At 38.7% G+C, this 15295-nt stretch overlaps 1 long non-coding RNA gene across 1 annotated transcript; it reads left to right on the forward strand.

Annotated features, from left to right (window-relative positions):
- The first annotated feature begins 2201 nt into the window (after positions 1–2201).
- On the forward strand, positions 2202–7962 carry LOC106963039 (uncharacterized). Its single transcript, XR_001428105.1, has 3 exons — positions 2202–2305; positions 4138–4326; positions 6163–7962. It is a non-coding gene; the product is annotated as an uncharacterized LOC106963039 (long non-coding RNA).
- The last annotated feature ends 7333 nt before the right edge of the window (positions 7963–15295 follow it).

Raw genomic sequence — 15295 nt, forward strand, 5'->3', positions numbered from 1 at the left:
GCTTCAGCATCCGAATACCTGGAGGAAATTAGGGAGGAGGCCCCTGTAGAAGAAGGGGGGGGGGATTGATCAACCTCTACTTAAATGCAAGTGTGTGCGTGTGTGTCTGCGTTTGTGACGAGCAGAGAGGCCCTGCTGTGTCTCACCACGTCCTCTCTGATACATTATTAATTAGGCAGTGTTTAGAGTAACGAGCAGAGCATTTGAGCAACCCCCCCCCCACCTCCCCCTCCCACACACACACCCCTCCCAGCCCTTGATGACATGCTCGTTGGGAATCCGCTGTGTGACTGCAGATCAGAGGAAGCGACAGTCTGACACCGCATCACCACCTTTCAGAAAAAAAGAGAAGAAAGAATCAGAGAGCTGAGCTCCCAGGGAGAAGGAACACAACACCTCCAGCAGTTTCTGTTTGCCTGCGTTAGCGGCGGTTTGTCCACCGACGTGATGCAATTACTTCTGTTCGACAGACAGAGCTAGTGGACGCCGATGACCTGGGGCTCAGACGTTATGCAAATGCACATTGTGTGTGTGCAAATCTCGCTCACTAGTAAATACAATGTTTTCTGTGATTATTCCATATTTTCATTTCACTTCGAGATCACTGCCGTTAACTAATAGCTTAAATGCTACAATGCCCATTTGTTTGCTGAAGCTCATTAAAAATCATAATAAAGTGGTAACTTCTGGCTCTCTTTGAAATCAAACCTCCTATGCTTCTCACAGTTAACTGCTTTCATTAATCTACAGAGATGCTGGTTTCAAACGCGTCCTATAAATAAATCCTCGTGTTTTGAGCTCCAGACTTTTGAGGGAAGCAGCAGGTTTTAATTACATTCATCCGATGGCTAACAGTTCTCTGACAGTTTGTTTCACAGTTTCCACACTATCAGAAATGCAATGCAGTCTCACCCTGGAGCATGATGTAGCTTTGTTCACCACAGCACAAAATGGAGCAGTTTCACATCATGAATTCGAGAAGATGTTTGGTCTGTAAAATTACCAACATGTGCAAATGTTTTGTTGTGATTAAATGTGAGGGGGATTTTTTTTTTTTTTCTCATTAAGCACCTTTACAAAAACAGGTCTCAAGGCATTGTGTTTTGTTCAGGCCTGTTGTCCAGCTAAATTCACACATGCTAATCATTTGCCACATAGAAATACAACTTAATCTGCATCCTCCACTTTAATGAACAAAACTTTATTAAAGGTACTTATATGAACTGAGAGGTAGACTGGCTTTTTTTAAATGTATTTCAATGATATTTATACTCCAATTTAGTATCCACATGTTACCATTTTTACTCAGTTACATGCACTCTTTAGTTGTAAACAAATCACTTTGTACCCGTATGTACTTAGCCATTTTAATAGTGATGTGTCGTCCATATTTTTCATTTAGTAGAGAAGTGCTTTTGATTAATTATGAAGACAAATTATCATAGAAATATTCAAAAATACCCCAAAATAATCAAAATCAGTTTAGCTGCATATTATTTTCTGCGTTTCATATGCTACACTGCATTTCCATGTTGATTCTAATCTGCGTTTGGATGAACTATGTCCAAGTTTGAGAGATTATGAGCCTCGATCAAATAAATATAGATAAGCAGACGAAAATAATTACAAGAATAATGAGCACTTGAAGGAAGATTTTTTTTACAAATTTAAGACATGTAACCACATTTCTTAATAATAAAATACAGTAGGTTTGGGCAGAACTAGGTCAGAACATTTGTTGCCAAAGAGGTTATAATATGAAACTACTGCACTTTTGACATTAAACGCTCTGTGGCAAACAGATCCAACAAAAAACAAACAAAAAACAAAATGTCAAAGGTGTGTTCATTTATGTACTCTTATAACAGTCAGTAAATATCATATCTTAAAAAAAACAGCTGGAATGCCTCTAACACAAAATATGCTCTAAACATCTTCATAATGTAACTGGAAAACAATGCAAACTACAAAATCCCACCATTTTTATACAAAAACGAATTGACACAGATTATTCTGTCGTATTTAAATATTTTCCTACTTTGGTTAAAATCAAGGAACTTGTCCCTAAAAAACAAAAACTCCAAAAAATCCAGAACAACAAAACTTCTGCTGCTGTGGTTTGCTCACACCTGCTGTTGATCAGCTAATCAAATACATTTGATTAGTGGCACCTGGCTGCTACTCACTGCTGCTAATAAAGGCAGAGAGAATCTTATTCTCACTCTGCTCACGTTTGTGTTAAATCAAAAGATGAGGCAACAGCTTTTGTTCATTTCAGGTTGTGTTTGAGTAACGGCAAGACCTGGTAAGGAGCAGATGATTTATAGTGTGACATATGAAAAGTAGGTGTGATTTATTTTTATGATTGTATGTGAGCTCGGAGGGTTTTTTTTTTTTTGTTTTTTTTTGCCCTCATGATCACTAATTAATGTAAAACAGACTTGAATAACTTTTAGACATAGCCATAATAAGATTTAATTTCTTGAAATTCATCTCCAGGAATCACACTGTTGTATGTTATAATTGAGGGATGTCCCAGTCAGGATCAATTAGCTCTTATTGACTCTCAAACAAACACAATAAATGCAATAAAATTGATAAAATACAAAAATAAGTGCTTGAAATGATCTTTTCCTCAGTAGCCACTGTTTCAGTGATGCTATGCTGCGAAATGAAGACACTGGCTGAAACTCATGCTGTATCATTGCTTTTCTATATATAGAAGTTTACCATCTTCTGTGCGTCTCTGATTGCTTTCCTAAATATTTAGCTGTAAAGGACCCAAGATACTCCCAGGCACAAACCAAGGACTGTTTGTTATTCACAAATCTTCTTTGTGACTTTGCTCTTTCAGATTTTTACTTTTGAATTTTTCTTCTTTTTTACATACTTCACCAAGATCTACACAACTTCAGAGGTTTTAGAGTTGGCCCTAAGTAGAACTAGAATCAAAATTTAGATTTGAACTAATTTTAAAGTTGCCCTTTATTATGTGCAGACTTTGTGCTTCTTTCCCCAAATAAAGTTCTAAGTAAAATGTAATTGTAAAAAAAAAAATGAAATAAAGGCAAAACAAAACACACTGAGCTTGTCAAAATCATCTCCAATAAAGTGACTTTTTTTTGTTCCTAAAGTATCAGCAATAATCAATTTAGTGCACTTGTAACCGTTTTGCATTTAACTTCTAATTACTTTTTGCTTTACTATTCATTTAATGCTGACTTTGACACTAAAGGTGTAGTTACATTACTGCTATTTCACAGCACCAGTGGTTTGCACCATTTTTATTTTGTGCATTTTTTGGGATTGATTATTTTGAAACATTCTGTGTGAATTTGTTAAACTGCAAGAGCATTTAAATGAAAATGTAGGTTGTATTTTATATTATGATTTTTTATAACTGTAACTGCTTTATTAATTTGGCTGCACAAATCATAACATAAGATGGATGGCTTTGTGGCATTAAAGGATCAGTATCAGGTTAATTTGAACTTTTCCTCTGTTCTCTATCTTATTCTTCTACTTTGAAACTTGCATATGAAAATGGGCCTGTGTGTTTTTTTTTGTGCCTCATAAATAATGCAGATGCAAATCTTCCCCTACCAATCAACCTCCAACCTTTCTTTCTTTCTTTCTTTCTTTCTTTCAGTTCTGTCACTGTTTAGCATGATATTTGGGGTCACAACCACTTTCCCCTTCCCCCAAAAGCATGTTCACATTACACTCATCTCTTTCTGCTATTACTGTCTGACTAATTTGGTATTTTGCCATCTCTCCCACACTCACACTCCACCGCTAGTCTGCCCTTCAAACCTTCTGGGTCCGGCTGAGCGTCTTGTCTGCTTTATTACTGACACTTCTGCATTTCGCCTCTCCGAGGCGACTCCTGTGCAGCTAAGCCGAGACCTTATCATCTCTATGCACTTCTGGTGTGCATGTATCTGCACAGAGAAATGCAAAGGCAATAATTTAAAGAGTTTTTTATTTTTATTTTGCTTCTTCTTTCCTGTATGGAGCATCACCGATGTTGCTAAATTTCAGCATTCCAGCGTCATGTTCGGAGCCCAGACTGTGGACAGTGTTGTAGTGCTGAAAAGGGTGATGTTGACAGCTAAGATTTAGCTTTTATTTTTCCAGGGGCTACTCAGCAGAATGTAAAAAGTGCCTCCATAAAGAAGTGTATCTGAGAGCGACTGCGTGTGATTCCACAGCACAGTTGATGATGACACCACCATCCCTCTTGGTGACAGATGCACTGTTGCATCCTCCCGACTCTCTGGCCCACTCTGGTTATGAATGTTGCTGGCATACCATAGAAATACTGGGGTAAGTCTTTATCTTCCCTCCTTTTAGTCTGAGGGTAAATTTTACTCCACAGAAAGCATTGGCTAAAAAGAAAAAAAATATATAAATCCAGTGTATTCTTTCTTTATATTATTTTCCAAAACGTGATGCAAAAGCAGAAGTTTCAGAATCACATCCAGCTGTTTGGATAATGCATTTACCTGTTTTTATCCTTCACCTTCCAGCTGAAAGCTCAATCATGTCCACCATAGCACAGCAGTCCAATGCAGCCTGCTGGTATAGTGACTTGATAAAGTGGGGAAAACATGTTTGGCTCAGTAAATATATTTGCAATCCAAGTAACGCTCAAACGCAAAGAAATTAGCGCAAATTAGTCATAAATGCGAATAGAAACGGCATGTGGACTTGACACCAGCAAATGATATTCATCACATGAAGAAAAGAAGCGTCAAGAGGGAATTAAAAGACAAGAAAACAAATAAAATTGGTATCGCAAAGCAATCCTGCTGCCTGAATCTGATATGGCTTAGCCTTTACTGATGGCCTATAAAAATGTTTTCTCATTACCAACGTGTCACACAAGAAGCATGTCACGATAAGCAAACGGGTCTGTCGAAATCATAGCAGCATTGTTATTTGAAAACAGACTGATGGGACTGGTTGCAGACGAGCTTTTGCACATCTACAGGCCATAATCGGGGACTCAGACAAGCACATTTTCACTATTAAATGGTTAAATGGCTACAGCCAGATGTTCTCTGTAAAGTGTCTGAGAGAGGAGTCGAAAGCGTAATCAGAAAACTTGTCAAAGAGCTACATACCATTCATAAAGAAACCTCAAATTACAGATGTTCAAAAAAAGAAAATAAACAATGCATTATGTGTCGGGTCAAATAAGACCCTTTACCCCAATGGATGCCGTTGAATATACTAAAAATCACGTCCACGTGATAAAGCAAATAGACTTCATATAATTAAATGAACAATATTCTTGAAAAGAATTAAAATCCCAAATTTGGATCCTCTTTTCACACACTGAACCAGCATACTAGGTTTATATGATTAGACTGTGAATCAAAAGGTAAATATGAGTTTGTATAACTCAGTTATCAGTTTCAACATTTCAAGTGTTTTGAAAAAAAAAAACAAAAAAAAAAACAAAAAAAAAAACTTCAGGCTAAAGCTAAAATGATTTTGTTCTGTCTCTCTCTCGTTCTGTGTTCATGCGCACATCCACCCGCACACATGTAGACGTTTATAGCAGCACACCTGCAATCTGACTTTTCATTATCTCCCCCCCTAGAGCAGTCCAGGGGGGCAAACTGTGTGGCCGCAACAAGCCAAACATGCTTGGAGGCTGCAGCCACAGTGAAATGGGCCAAGCACCTGCCCCAGGTGTCAACAGGCCTCCTTGGCCCAGAATGCCAGGCTTCCTTCTGAAAGAGAGAAGAGATGGAGAGCCAGATAGAGAGCCATCTCATTAACTACTCCCCTGGGCTGCAACTAAACAGGGGGATGGAGAGTGTGAAGACCATGTCAACTCTGTGGATGGCCCTCGTGAACTGCGGTTAATTGAAATCTGATATATCTGAGTCCCTACTTGGAACCCAACCAGTCAAACAGCAGGCTGGGTTTCATCCTGCCAAGTAAAGCTAGGGAGAAGAAAAAAAAGAGAAAGAGCTCAATCTTTCACTTTTTTTTTTCTCCACATCTTCCCCATCTCCAGCCTTGCAATCTACAGATTTATTGATTTGCTTGCGAGCTGTGAACATGGCCCATCACTGCTCTAGGACGGTAAGAGCTGATCACAGAGCACAGTTTGATGCTTACATGTATTTTTTCTTCTTCCTCTTTTAGTGTGCTGACCTTGGCTGAAGTAGAATGCAGGTTTTCTAATATTCCCCACTCTTAGAGAGGCGAATACCAGCTGGGGATACAGGCAGCAAAGACACATCCACACAAAGAGCTGTTTAACTGTCCAGAGGCCCTCTGGGTACTCCACCTTTCACTTTATCCCTTTAATATTTCATGTCCTGGCCCCAGCCGTGCTCTGGCCAAATGCCTCTGCCTGGGTTACTGGAATATGGATGAGAGTGCACACTTACCCATTTACCTGGATGTCAGTGGGAAGTGGTTCTAAACAATACACCTTGCCTCCTCACAACTTCACCTCTGCTCACCTCACTGGGCCCAGAGCTAGCTTGTTAGAAAGAGGAGCAGGTAACAAAGGGGGTCAGAAATAGACAGAAAAATCCTACAAAGAGGAGTCTTGGGATAACAAATGCACAATGCCAAGTAGAGACGATGGAGGACGATTGTGCTTCTGTTAGAATTGACGGCTTTGTGTGAAATAAACATGCAAGCTGCACATTTAGTCATTGTGAATATATAAATGTTCTTGTTCTTGTGCAATAATAGCACATAGTACTGATTGTGATGGATTGAAACTTGTTTATATATTTACTCTTACTGGTACGTGCATATTGTACGCATTACAGATTTGAATGTTTTAAATTCATAGCGCGCTTGCCAGCAGTTTGAGTTAAATACAGTATGTTAATGACTCATTTTATTTAGTAGGTGTAGTAACCAAATGTGACCAGCAGGGGGAATCTAATGCTAGTGAGCTATTCAAGAGCAAAGAATCTCTTCCTCTCGATGTAGCAGAGGAAGGAAAGTGTCCATGGCTCGTTTATTGAATTAAACACCTTTTCAGGTCTGAGTTTACACATACAACTTATCTTTACTGATGTAATTTGGTTCACTAAATGCTAGAAAGCTTCTGAACACGTTTTGTTACAGTCTACATTTACATACTTTGTTGTTAGTAGATCAGGTTTAGCCACAACTAGCAAGTAGCTCACAGCAAACGGTGCTGTCCCATGTCTGAATGTGGCTTTATAATGTGTATGCTAACTGCAGACAGCCTTTGCACACGAGATTATAAATTCTGCATATATTTTAATAAATTAATTGATGCCCTATTGAGCACAAATATTTAGGGGTTTTGGAAATGGAGTTGTACAAAAACATTGTAGTTATTGCTGAATGTTGGTTTATCTGTTATTTGTTACTGTCATATTTGAGCATAATGACTTATTAGTCTTCGTGGCATCTTTGTTCTGCATTAATGTAAGTCACTCAGGCAATACAGACTGTAGCGGAGGAAAAACGTGTTCCTGGCTCAAATAGTCTCCCTTTTCAGGACTTTTACACTTTCAGATATTTTGCAATATTGAAGCATCACAATATGTCTTGTCAAAGTGAAGGCTGTCTTGGGAGAAACAATCCAGTTGTCTGTGATGGTTTATACTTAGACGTCCAAGTAGGAATGAACTTAAAAAATGTTTAAGCAACTGGAAACGCAATTTTCTCCAGGAGCCATGTCCTGATGAGTCATAATGCTTGTCTGATTGATAATTTTCATCAAACTTAGAAACGATTCTTAACGCCAATCTATTTGTGACATTAGTACGTCAAAAGCTCACAAATGCGTATAACTTATAAACGTGGGTTGTCTTTAATGTTCACTAGTTAAGTCACCTGATTACATGAAAGCGAAAGTTTAAATTCAGTGCAACCTTGTTGAAAATATTGCAAGAAACTAATAATGGTTGATTTGATGAAAATCATGTAATAATTTTTTCCTTTTTTGCATTTACTTATGAGACAAGTTAATTCATTTTAAATTTCCTATTTTTTTTTACCTTCTGTACTTTGCCTCTTTAAAAATGTTTAAGCATTTATTTACGAATTTCCCTTATTCATTTTAAGTGCTTGCTTGTTAGCAACCTCTGTGTAGGACTAATTGCACAAAGTTTGAGATGGGCAGCCTCAATGAAAGACCTCACTTAATGCAATTATGTAGCAGCTTAATTGTTCTTTAATATCTATGCATAAAGCCAATGCATTACATTGAGTAATTATGGCTAATGACTGTTGTGGGAAAGGGGAGCAGGAAGAAGTGATGTGCGTTGAAAGAAAGCGCTGAATTCGTTTGTGCCTAATAGACCTTTTGTTGAATTGGTTCCGTCCGCATGTGATAAGGGTGTTAAAAATTAATGATTTATAACTATTGAGCCAGCAATCACATTTTAATTAGGCAGTAATTTATGATAATTTGTCTTCTTTCACAGCAGAACAGTTAATAATTGTTAATTAGGCGTTGATGATTTGTCCTTTGAACATATACCCTAGTGGTCAATTTTAAGTCCATGAGCAAAAAAGAAAAAAAGCCTCATCTGAGTATTTGTTTAAACACATGTGAGAAGGAAGAGAAAGAAAGAATTAAAAAAATATTAGACAAGTACGTAAAGCAGCAACATGTCATGTCCATCTGCACCATCTCTGCATTGGCACCAGATTTTCTCACATCACCAGGCTGGTTGTCTGTGCTTGCCAAGTCCATCCATCTATCTGTCTCAGTGTGCCAAGGCTGCAGACAGAGAAAGAAGACAGGGACACACTCCAGGGGAAGTTCCAACAGGGACACAGTTTCAGGTTCAGAGGGAGAAAAAAGAACGACCGCCATAAAAAGACTGAAATCATACCTTCGCCAGTCCTTTTCCAAGCAACTGTTATTTGTTTTACAATTTCTAGGGTCTGAAAGTGCCTGTGTTTCTAAGTCTTCGGGTCACAAAATTGACCCCAGGCTGCTTTCGCTATAAGTGGTAGCAGATTGCTGGAGGGGCTTTCCTCTCTATTCTGCACTACCTGCTAACCAGCGCGGCTGAGTATTTGTTGTTTTCTCTACCTGGACTTGCATGCAGACGCTTTGTATTTGATTTAATTCTTTTCATATGGGAAAGAAAAGACGCGGCAACTCTTTCTGACATAGCTAAATGTTGCAGGACACCGGCCTGACCGGAGTTCGACGCTTTTGCTTTACATGTTTCGCTCTTGGTACATCTTTCAAACAGAAAAGATTATTGGTGCCACACCGCCCCCAATCTCCCTTTGTATATACTTAATCATAAACTCCTGCCTAAATAACCATCCTAACGCAGACTTGATGACGATTTAAAGGTTAATAAAACTGCATTTTTCAATTTGAGTTATTGTAAGATGTTAGAAGTCCTCTTCGTACCATCTTGGACGAGCTGCTTTAACCTCCAGGACCAACTAATCTGGATTTATAAAAAAAAAAAAAGACTCCAACAGACTGATTTACTGCAGGAAAGACAGCAACTGCTTGCAACCTCAATTTCAAAATCCTGATCTATCTACTTGGGGTCAAGAAGCCAAATAATGGCTATGGCTGTTTAAATTCCTCTGTAAAACAAACAGGTTGTGAATGATTTTGTTGAGAAACGTCCACGCAGAGCAACAGCTTTGATTCGGGAGGATGTGATAGAAATCTAAAGAGGCTGTCTATCTTTGGTTAGGAGGGAAAAAAAAAAAAAAAAAAGCAATGAGATGAAGTTGAGCTAAACCCTTTTAAACCCTGCAACTGATGTGAACTTTTCATTCATTCTGCCGTATATTTTAGTCTTCAAAGAAGCCGTGTCAAGGAGGCAGGGAGAAGGGTGTTCAAAAGGCTGTGACAGTCAGAAAAGTCTGGAGAGAAAATATGGTTTCCTTTGTAAGATTTGCCTGATGTTTGATAAGTGGAGTACATCTTTAAGATATTTAGCAGGCATAAAAATTAATAGGAGTACTCCAAGTTTTACATATTATATACATATCATCTATTTTTTAAACCTTCCCTCAAAAACGCCTCTTTTTGATTGAAATGTCTCTGTAGCTGGTGATGTACAGATTGCCGAAACGGGAGAGAAAAGGTTGGAGTGTAGCAGAGCACATTTACTTAAAGCAGAACTGGAAACATGCTTGGATCATTAAAAACACATTTTTTAAAATCAGATCTGGTGTTTGTCAATTTTCTCCTAATTGTGTTATTTTCTTATAAATTTATCCATGTAACATTTCTATTTTTTACATTTTTTAAAAATTTCAATCATGCTTTTGTGCCATTTAAAGTATTTTTTAAGAGTGCGCAGAGTTTGCTCTTGTATATGTAGCATGCAATATAGTGGAACAGTGATGCTCCTCAGCCTACTGCTGCACACTGCTAGTCAGCTGGCAATCTTAAGGAAGACCACCCATAAGTAAATAAAATGTTTTCAAACTACACTGGTGAGTTTGAAAATGAAACTAATTGGGTGCATCCCAATAAAGTAGAATCACATCAGAAATGTAACTTCATTTTGTTAGTATAACTGTGACTGTTCGCCACAGCCGAACAGTCTTTCTTGTCCAGCGACAAGCTTAATCCTTTTTTTTTAGCTCATTCTAACATGTCATAAAATTTCTTGTTTTATCATTTCAGGCTTTTAATAGCAGTGTGGTGAAGCGGGAACTCACTACATCACAGAGCAGCACAATCACATGCACCGAGACAATATTTTAGGTATGTTGGCATCTGATGAACTGAATAAACACAGTACCATGCTTGTATTTCAGGCATATTTTATATATATATATATGGCTATGATAGACTATGACAAACAGAACTCCTCAACTCCGTGTCTGTCCATTTTAGTCTTTCAACTCTGACCCTCGTGCTCCAACCAGCTGTGCTTTGGTGACCTGTGATTGAAATATCTGTCTGTGCATGACTGCATGACGGTAATTATAGTGACGCAGCTAAGTGTTGTCATATGACTGCCTTTATTGAGCAGGCCTATATGGGGAGGCGGGGGGGAGTATATGCATCTCTGCGCCCTTTTGTGTGAAGGCATACCATAACCCTGCACTCACACAGCAAGGCAGCTGCTAATTAAATTAATGTGAGACAATGAAGTGCAATTAGAAGCAGTGGCTGAACTGATCCTTCGCTGTAAGCACTGTTTCTCCTCCCTTTGTGCCCGCGCCTCTTCAGAACCTGTTAGTTTTTCCTCTTTTAGGAGCGAAAATCCCCACAGCAACCGTTTGCAGGAGTGATCATTGAGCCTTAGAGGCTGCCAACACATTCATACACTTGGGCAGAGCACTGCTCTCCATTTCTCCCCACCTAACTCTGCACACATGGAGCGTACAAGCGCCGTTTTTCACCTCTTACGCCTCTCATGTGGCTCTTCCTCTGCCGTCTGACTTGTCATTTTGTCCCTGTGTGACTTTTTAAAGCACAGAAATGTGGGATTCAAATATTTACTGCCAAATTTACTTATTTTGGAAATTTTTTAAAATGTGCGCTATACACAATTATACATGTCTGTTTTAGGCTCTACAGAAATGTTTGTCAAAATTACAATCATACACACTGTGATAAACTTACACTGTGTAAAAAGATATTGATTCTGACATTGTCTGACATTGATTCTGTCTAACTTTTACTGTCTTAGGCTATTTAGTATTAAAGCAGTTTTTACATTTACATTTCTGGCCATAATTAGTGCCAAATAAAGACTCTTTATTACTTTCTTCAAAATCATAAGTTTAAAAACAAAAACAAAAAAGGTATTTTTTCTGGCGTCTCAGAAGGAAATAGTTTAAGGTGCTGCTAAAATATCCACGTGTGCCTTCATTTTCCTCGGTAGCTGTAAATGACCACATCAGATACTTTCAAAAGCTTTTGCCATTATCACCTGCGCATTTCAACATTGTTACAGACGTGTGTGCGTGTAAACTTCTGACTGAGAAAGCAATACTGGCATTAGGAAATGAAAATCTTTTAAACCTCATTTTATCTAATCTAATGCCAGACAGTGAGGGAAAACAGGTTCTGAGTCCCTTTACGCGGTGTATGCTGTACTCATTGTATTAATACATAGTTAGGATGAGCTATGTTTATTGCTTAAATGTCCATTGTTAGCACCTTGTATTATCACTTTCATCACCATCAATGTTAACTACCTGATTCTCAAATGTCACCAGATGGCACTATTTAGCTTTCGCATTCAATGCACAGAACTCAACAAGTGTATGTTAATAGATGCTTTCCTACAGCAGTGGTCATGCTTGACCTCCGCTGTTACCACACAGCATCACAGGGTTGAGCTCTGCAGGGCTACACTCCGAGATGCCGCTCCGCAACAATAAGGGGAGCGCTCCTGAAGAAGTCGGCTTCCGCCAGCCGAACGTCTGTTTCACAAGATGAATACAGAGGGTGTCGTATCTTGATCTGAGACGCGCCGTCGCTCTCATATTTACCGCATAAAATGAACTGAAAAGTCAACAAACATTTTGAGATGGAAGTGGAAACAGAAAGTGTTGTGCATCAAGTTTGTCTTCATGCCTTTCCTTTGCCATAAGGAGCACTTAGCACCGGCGTCGTCGATGCACTGGTGTTGTCTAATGGGCTTTTAAGAGCTTCGCGAGGCACTATTTGTGTACCATCAGTGCAGGCCTATGATCGCTATGTGACAACAGTGTTTTCTGAGCTAGCTCTGCAGCAGCACAAGATGAGTACCCTGAGCTGCGGCTTTCCCCAGGGGAGCGTGTGCTACTGAGATCTAACGGCTCAACTTTCCAACTCTAGTGTCTGTTTTCTGCGAGACAACTGAAAAGTCTTGATTCCTCCGTTTCGCCAGAAAAATGAGTGTTTGTGAAGAAATAGAACAAGACTAAACAGGGCGTTTTCGACACCCGCTCTGCAGAAGAGAGGGAAAGTTTTGATTTGTTGCAGGAAGTGTTTGCTTTTCCCCAGAGACAGAGGAAGCGCACTTATTTTATTTTTTTCTATCGACTCTGCTACATTGAAAATAACCCTGTTCGCAAGACAACTAGAGCGTCTCATTGATTTTTGTTTTCTGCTATTGAGTGCAATAATTGCAAACTTCAAACACTCGTTAGCCCACAGTTTACTTAATTGTTGTATGGAAGAATCTACAAATGCAATCCCTTGCGGCCATATTGATAAAATATGACGAAGATCTGATTGTTTTTTTTTTTCTTTTTATATTTATAGGTCTTTAAAGACAATGATTCAGAATGTCAGATACATTTCTTGTCTTTGCAGTAGAATATGAACAAATTAGTTAGGTTTTAAGCAATTTATTCTTTTAGCAGCACCAAAACTATTGAACAACCTAAATTGTTTCTTACTTGAGCGGTGCCAGCATTTCCCAGTCAAGTTCCCTGTCAGACACAGGTTAAGATCGAACAAATAGCCCTGTTAGGGATGAACAATGAAGCAAATTTATCATACAGGTTCAGTTAGGCTCCAAACTAGCACCACATAATGATCATAAAAAGGCATTTTAAAAAAATATTATTTTGGAATATTCTGTTTAGCAAGTTTGAGATGTCTCTTGGTGTGAAAATTGTCCAGCCTGACACAAACCATGGAAAAAAAAAACAACAACAAAAAAAACTCGAGAAGCTGGGAATTCAGCAATCAGAACTTCAAGGGTTGGAAATTGTGAATGGCCAGAATGACTAACATCCGGAGCAGCAGCAGTGGCAAATCTCAGTCAACAAAAGGTTAAGTGTATTTTTGTGGAAAAGGTTTGGAAACTTAAACATGGATGAAAACAAATGATGTGGAGTTTTGAAAGTATCCTTTTGACTTTGAGAATTGGCCATGCAAATATCAGTGCAATGCATTAATTTTATAAAAAGAAAGCGTATGTTTACTAAAAAAAAAAAACAAAAAACAATAACATTTTGAAGAAAAGGTTTTGGACATACTTCCAATCAACAGAGATAAAATTACCTAAAAGTTGTATTTAATAAACTCCCCTTATCTCCAGCATTAGTCGCAGAGTTCCCTTCTAATTGCCTCTAAAGGCTCTCCGTTGGAAACACGAAATTAAATTCAGGGGACACTGGGCATTACCTCCACGATAACTGAGTAATTAGTTGCGTGCATTCAGCTTCTCCTTAAGCTTTCATGTTCGTATAGGACAAACACAGAACACGTGCCTTAAACTGTCAGAAGAAAGGTTATGATGGTCCGCTCTAATTGTTTATTCTGCGGTTGAAAATAATAATATATTCCATCAGCTCAGCTCGCTGGTCTTTTTGCATAATGAATTCCTGGAGGACTGAATGGAGTTACGTGAGGGGAGGACCTGAGCCCGGTCTGTGATGAGTGCCAATCATCTCCAACCCTACTTCATTAAAGGAACAGATGAAATGTTGCGATTGAATCTGACACAGTGTAGCACTCCACCCGTTTCTTCTTGGATGTTTTTGTTTTGTTTTTTTTCCAACACACTTTTCATTCACAGAAAATAAAACAAAAACAATAATTTGGTACTTAAATCACCCTGGAAAACTATTTCTGCTTTCCATTTTGTCCTTTTGTAAGTAGACTGGAATTGCAAAGCGGAAGAAGAAAGATTCATGGTTTTCTTTTATTTATTTCTTTTTTTTTTTACAAAGAAAACTCAGGCAAGTATGGCATGAAAAATCAGTCAGATTGGATGGAAAGCATTTCTGATCAGCATCTTGGTACAGATACTCAGGTTTCGGTCTGGACCTATGTCGATCTAAACTAGAGGACTTTAAATCCGGACCTCCAGGGTCAGTGTCCTGCAACGTTTAGATGTCTCTGCTTCAACACACCTGAGTCAAATAATGAGGTCGTTGGCAGGATGCTGGAGAACTTGACTGCATACTGACGTGGGAATTCAGCCATTTGGTTCAGATGTGTTGGACCACAGAAATATCTAAAAGTTGCCTGATACCAGCTCTGGAGGATTTGAGGACCTCAGATAAACTGCTCCATTATTGCAGTGGCTGCTTGTTTGGGGGTCATGGCTCTGCTGTGAAGGTAAACCTCGTTTTTTATAGCCTCTAACAGGGATGCTTCTAGGATTACCTCATATTTAGCGCCATGATTCTTCCTAATGAATCTGTCTACCTGTCTCTGCTGAAGAATAGCATCCCCAAAGCATAATACTGCCACCACCATGCAGTGCTATGCATGGTGGTGGAAAATCAAAGTGATTTGTTTAGTAATCTGTTTGTTTCAAACTTTCCTATCTTTGTTCCTTGAACTTCGCAATGCTGTTTGTTCACTAAATATCTCTTTAAAAAAACAGTC

The sequence above is a fragment of the Poecilia latipinna genome, unplaced genomic scaffold, assembly GCF_001443285.1.
Source record: "Poecilia latipinna isolate Pla-1442-1.1 unplaced genomic scaffold, P_latipinna-1.0 Scaffold62, whole genome shotgun sequence".
Classification (NCBI taxonomy): Eukaryota; Metazoa; Chordata; class Actinopteri; order Cyprinodontiformes; family Poeciliidae; genus Poecilia; species Poecilia latipinna.